Source organism: Chiloscyllium punctatum, chromosome 5 (genome assembly GCF_047496795.1).
Source record: "Chiloscyllium punctatum isolate Juve2018m chromosome 5, sChiPun1.3, whole genome shotgun sequence".
In the NCBI taxonomy this organism is placed as follows: domain Eukaryota; kingdom Metazoa; phylum Chordata; class Chondrichthyes; order Orectolobiformes; family Hemiscylliidae; genus Chiloscyllium; species Chiloscyllium punctatum.
In genome coordinates, this window is record NC_092743.1 from 140,461,171 (window position 1) to 140,467,414 (window position 6,244).

A 6,244-nucleotide genomic window follows, 5' to 3' on the forward strand; every position below is an offset into this window, starting at 1 on the left:
ATTCTCTACCAATGAAGGAGAGTAATCCATTGAATTTTTTACAACTCTGTCTACCTGTACTGCTACCTTTAGGGACCTTTGCATATACACACCATGATCTCTCACTTTGTCCCCCTCAGTCTGTTCCCAGTTATTGTGCCTTGCCTTTTATTGTTTGACCGCTCTAAATGCATTACTTCACACTAGTTGAACTCCATCTGCCACTTTCCTGCCCAATCCTCGAATCCAGTTGTGAGGGGGATAAAAAAAGAGATTGAACCGTTAAATGTCAGGCAAAACATTGGCAAATGGAGGATAATGAGGGAAAATGTAAAGTTATAGATTTAGAGTCATAGAGCATAGAAACACACCTCTTGGTTCAACCAGTCCACACTTCTGAATTAAATAGTCCCACTGCCTGTGTTTGGCCCATATCCCTCCAAGCCTTTCCACTTCGTGAACCTACCCAGATGTCTTTTAAATGTCATAACTGTAGCTGCATCTACCACTTAGGCAGTTTATTCCACACATGAACCATCTTATGTGTGTAAAAAAAAAAGTCCCTCGTGTCTTGTTTAAATTTTTGTCCTCTCATCTTAAATATGTCCCCTAGTTTTGAACTCTCCACCCTAGGGAAAAGATCCTTGTCATTCACCTTATCTATACCCCTCATGATTTAACAACCTCAAAACGGCCACCCTTTAACCTCATATGCTCTAAACTATTTATAAAACCTCTTTATTCTGTCATTTTACTTAACTATGAACTTTAAATCTGCTCGTTGCTTTCCTAATTTTGTTTTTAATTTCACTCCGTCTTTCTTTTACTCTTCTAGGTTTTCTACCATATTGAGCTGTCGGTGACTGACCTGTTACTGTTGCCTTATCTTAACCTGCATGCTTCTTTGAGATCCTAGGCTGTAGATTAGGGAGGCTCACCCATCATCATTGTGGAAACATACTTGTCTTGAATGCTTACAATCTCCGTGAATGCCTTCTACTGCCCTGCTAATACTTTGTTTCAAGTAGCTGTTTCCAGTCCCCATTTTAAAAAGTCGTATCTTAGCTTTGTAAAATTGGCTTCTCCCTATTTAAGAACTTTCACTCCTGGTCTTTCTTTAGCCTTTTATGTAAAAACATGACATCTAATTGAATTCTGATCTCTCCAACACAAAATGCTGACATCCTTTCTGCCTGCCCAGCTTAATTCCCTAACACTAAAATTAAGTCCAGAACTATTTCTCCTGTTGTGCTAGTTAAATACTAACGCAACAAACTCTCGTGAATGTATTTTCAGGACTCTGTCCCCCTACATCTTAAAGGCTGGTTCTATCCCAGTTAACATCAGAGTGGTCAAAATTCCCCTTGGTGTTTCAGTTCTTCTCACACATTTGGTAACCAGTTTGCCCACCTGTCTCCCACTGGCTGTTAGACCTTGTGTACACACTCTGACTCAGTTTTTCCCCTTTTGTGTTCTTCAGTTCAAGCCAAATAGCCAAATTTGATTTCCTTTCTAGTGTATAATCTCTCCTGATAACTTCTTTGTTTCTTTTGCCACTGTTGCTACCCTCGTTTTATTTTAAACCCCCCTCTCTGCACCTTGTTTGAAAATCCTGTTAAGAATGCTAAATTGGCATTTCTGCCCCTCTGTAAGCCAGGTTTTAGTCATACTTCTAAGGGCTTACCTGTTGTCTCAGCTCATCAGTCATAATTCCTTCATCTACTTTTTAGCCTTTCTTTCTTCTGCCTTCCACAGTCAGTTGTAAAGTTGCTATTACCCATTTACAACTTTGCTTCTGAATCTATGCTCAGGTTTCCAATCCACTGCTGAGCTTGTTTAGACTCTCCCCGGCAAACCAAGCAAATTTACCCCTATTATATTGGTTCCATCCTGTACAAGGGCAAACCATTTGTTTTTTAGACGTCCAATCTCTTTCAGAACTGATCCAAAAACCAAGGAAATCTAAAGCCCTGCCTCAAGCCCAGTGACTCGAGCCATGCGTCCATTTGTACTAACCTACTGTATCTATAGTGGGGCCATAAGCAATAGGAGCACAAGTGGGCCATTTGGCCCCTTGAACCTTCTATGCTATTCAATAGGATCATGGTTGATATGTCACTTTTGTTCCTTTTTCCCTTGATTCCTCGACTGATCAAGAGTCTAACTCTCTCAGCCTTAAATACACTCAAGGTCTTTGCCCTCACAGCTCTCTGTGGCAGGAAATTACAAAGACACTCAATCCTCTGAAAGGAAAAATATCCTCCTCCTCTCCGTTTGAGACTACAACCTCTGGTCCCAGACCCTTGCAATAGGGAAAACATCCTCTCAGCATTGACCCTGTCAAGCCTCTTAAGAATCTGATATGTTTCAATGAGATCCCCTCTCATTGTTCTTAACTCTAGTGAGTAGAGTCTCAACCTGCTTGACCTTTGCTCGCAAGACAGTATCTCCATCTTGGGGATCATCCTAGTGAACCTTCTCTGAATGACCTCCAATGAAATGACATTCTTTCTTAGACAAGGAACTGAAACTGCTCAGTCCTCACATGACACACTCAAGGTGACACAGCACTACCCTCCTCCATTACCTGTATCACCTCATCAAAGAACTCAATGAGATTTGTCAGACATGATCTGCCCTTGACTGAGCCGTGCTGTGGGTAGTACACATGGGAGAGAGGAAGTGGATGTTTGTGGATGTGGAGCTAATCAAGTAGGCTGCTTTGTCCTGGTATTTATACAAATGCAAATTCCTCCAGTGTTTTTCAAGCTCGTCCATATTGAATGTTTACAACTTGAGCTTAGGTCTACAATATTATCTATGGACTTGCTTCTTTTAAACTCATTGACAATGTTATGTTGATACTTTTCATTATATAATCTAATGTTTTCTACAAAAAATTTATTTGGAATTTACAATATCCGTTGCGTTTACATGTTTTAGTAATTTTGTCCCATCTCCAAACTGACTTGTTATGGATTTTAGAAATTGCGATGTCAATATACTTGATGTTAAAAATCTAGTCACTTCCATGATCTTATGTTTCGGTAGGAACCACGAAGATTTTAAACGTTTTTCAAAGGTGTCTTATCCCTATTGTCTGGAATAAATCTTTTCACGGCGACATGTCAGGCTGGGTGTTATATGAATGAAACAGTCATTTTGCAAATCTAGCCATTGTAACTGCAATTAAATAGCCCTCTCATAGAATGGTGAAACCTACAACTACTAATTACTCCAGCCATTACAGTGAATGCTGGAGATTCCTAACAAACTAAAAATTTTAAATGTTTTTTTTAATGTTGAATATTCAACTTTGGTAAAAGGAATATGTTTTAAATAAAGATTTATAAATTTGGTATGATGAGTTTGATTAAATACAGCTTTTTTTTGTCGCAGTACTGTTCATCAGCAGAGGGCCTGATGGAGGTGATCTTTGTCTTGTATTGGAGGAGGTTGGTGGGATTAGACTGGCACTGAGTTCTCTCCTTGGTACGCAGCACTCGACTGGATTATTAAGCAGGTGCTGCTAATTGAATATGACCATGCAATCAAAACAAATATTAGTGTTTGCATGACAAAACTGTAGTGACAATTCTATGAAATTTGCAAAGTTCTTCAGCAGATGTGCAATGAAAGGACTCAAGACCGAACTGTAAATCTCCAATAGCTATAAGATGACGCTGAAAGACAGAAGGTAGCATTAAGGCACAAATTAGTCTCCTCCCTTCCCTTCCTAGACCTTTCCATTTCCATCTCGGGTGACCAAATTGACACGGACATTTACTATAAACCGACCGACTCCCACAGCTACCTAGACTACACCTCCTCCCACCCTGTCCCCTGTAAAAATGCCATCCCATATTCCCAATTCCTTCATCTCCGCCGCATCTGCTCCCAGGAGGACCAGTTCCAAAACCGTACAACCCAGATGGCCTCCTTCTTCAAGGACCGCAATTTCCCCCCAGACATAGTCGACGATGCCCTCCACCGCATCTCTTCCACTTCCCGCTCCTCCGCCCTTGAGCCCTGCCCCTCCAACTGCCACCAGGACAGAACCCCACTGGTCCTCACCTACCACCCCACCAACCTCCATGTCCAACGTATCATCCGCCGTCATTTCCGCCACCTCCAAACAGACCCCACCACCAGGGACCTTCCCTCCCCTCTCCTATCAGCATTCCGAAAAGACCACTTCCTCCATGACTCCCTCGTCAGGTCCACACCCACCACCAACCCAACCTCCACTCCCGGCACCTTCCCCTGCAACCGCAAGAAATGCAAAACTTGCGCCCACACCTCCCCCCTTACTTCCCTCCAAGGCTCCAAGGGACACTTCCATATCCGCCACAAAGTCACCTGCACCTCCACACACATCACCTATTGCATCAGCTGCACCCAATGTGGCCTCCTCTATATTGGGGAGACAGGCCGCCTACTTGCAGAACGTTTCAGAGAACACCTCTGGGACACCCGGACCAACCAACCCAACCACCCTGTAGCCCAACACTTCAACTCCCCCTCCCACTCCATCAAGGACATGCAGGTCCTTGGACTCCTCCATCGCCAGACCATGGCACCACGACGCTTGGAGGAAGAGGGCCTCATCTTCTGCCTGGGAACCCTCCAACCACAAGGGATGAACTCTGATTTCTCCAGTTTCCTCATTTCCCCTACGTCCCCCCCCCCCCCCAACCTTGTCTTAGTCAAATCCCTCGAACTCAGCACCGCCTTCCTAACCTGCAATCTTCTTCCTGACCTCTCCGCCCCCCACTCCACTCCGGCCTATCACCCTCACCTTGACCTCCCTTCACCTATTGCATTCCCAACGCCCCTCCCCCAAGTCCCTCCTCCCTACCTTTTATCTTAGCCTGCTGGACACACTTTCCTCATTCCTGAAGAAGGGCTGATGTTCGAAACGTCGATTCTCCTGTTCCTTGGATGCTGCCTGACCTGCTGCGGTTTTCCAGCAACACATTTTCAGCACAAATTAGTCTGAAGTCTGGGTACATTGCCAAAATATTTTATAATCGGCTGATCACATGATTTTGCTCAGCATACCACCCTGTTGCTTTCCTAACTAAGGAGACCTTTGGCCTGGGAATTGTCTCTCAGATGCACTCACTGCTTCAGTGCAGCCATTGGGTCATGCTAAAAAGGTTCAGTGGCAAATGCTGAGGAACCAGTATCCAGTGGATATAGATTCTGCTCTTCCTGCTACGGTCTGACCTTGTACCAGAAATGGCACTAGTGGGATTCCGAATTTTCAGTTGCACTGTGTAATAGTTTTCTCATTGGAAAGGGATGAGGTGTCTATCAGGAAAATTTGAAGAACTAGTGACAGATTCCAAAGTAAGTCCCTTGTGGTGCAGTGGTAGAATCCCAATCTCTAGATGTCCTGCTTCAGAGGTTTGTTGTCACAAGTATGTACATAGTTTCAAATGTTATATTCATTTTCAAGTTGGTGCAGTGGGAGTGTCCCTAGCTCTGGGTCAGGAGATCCAAGCCAAATCCCATTTACCCTGGCGGTGTGCCATATAACTCTGAACAGGATGATGTAAAATCAAAGCACCAAAGTGATTCTCATTAGAAGGTGGCATATGCATGTTTTTGTTTCACTTTGTAGAAAAGGTTGATTTACTGTTTCCACGAATGAGCTTTGATTCCTGTATGGCAGAAAGCTAATCTTGATATTTACTTGAGATGTTGAACCAGGAAAAGAAGCAATTTGCAATTGGAATTTCCTGCGTAAAATGGGATCCAGCAGCAGAAAGTCTTTGATCAGGAGACAGAAAGATATGAAAGGAAATAACTGCAATAAATTTGGACCACATTACAAGGTCGTGAGAATGGATATAATGGTACCTGATTCAATTTCGATCTAAAGCATTTTTATGACAAGTATTAATAGTTCCTGTAGGAGTTATTACAATATTATTTTCAGTGAATTGATTTCCCCAGTAATGGCAAAACTGGACCTACAGTCTCAGTGCTCCCTAAAATATTCATATGCATGTGTGGACACATATATGTGTGTTTCTCTGTGTATATGCATGTCTGTTTTTGTGTGTGGGGGGATAGGTCATTGAAATTACTCTCTGCATCATCTTCATGGACACATAACACCGCAACATCTGTATTCAGTATTATTAGATTAGGTTATTTAGTGTGGAAACAGACCCTTCGGCCCAACAAGTCCACACCGACCCTTCGAAGAGCAACCCACCCAGACCCATTTACCCCTTCACCTAACACTACAGGCAAT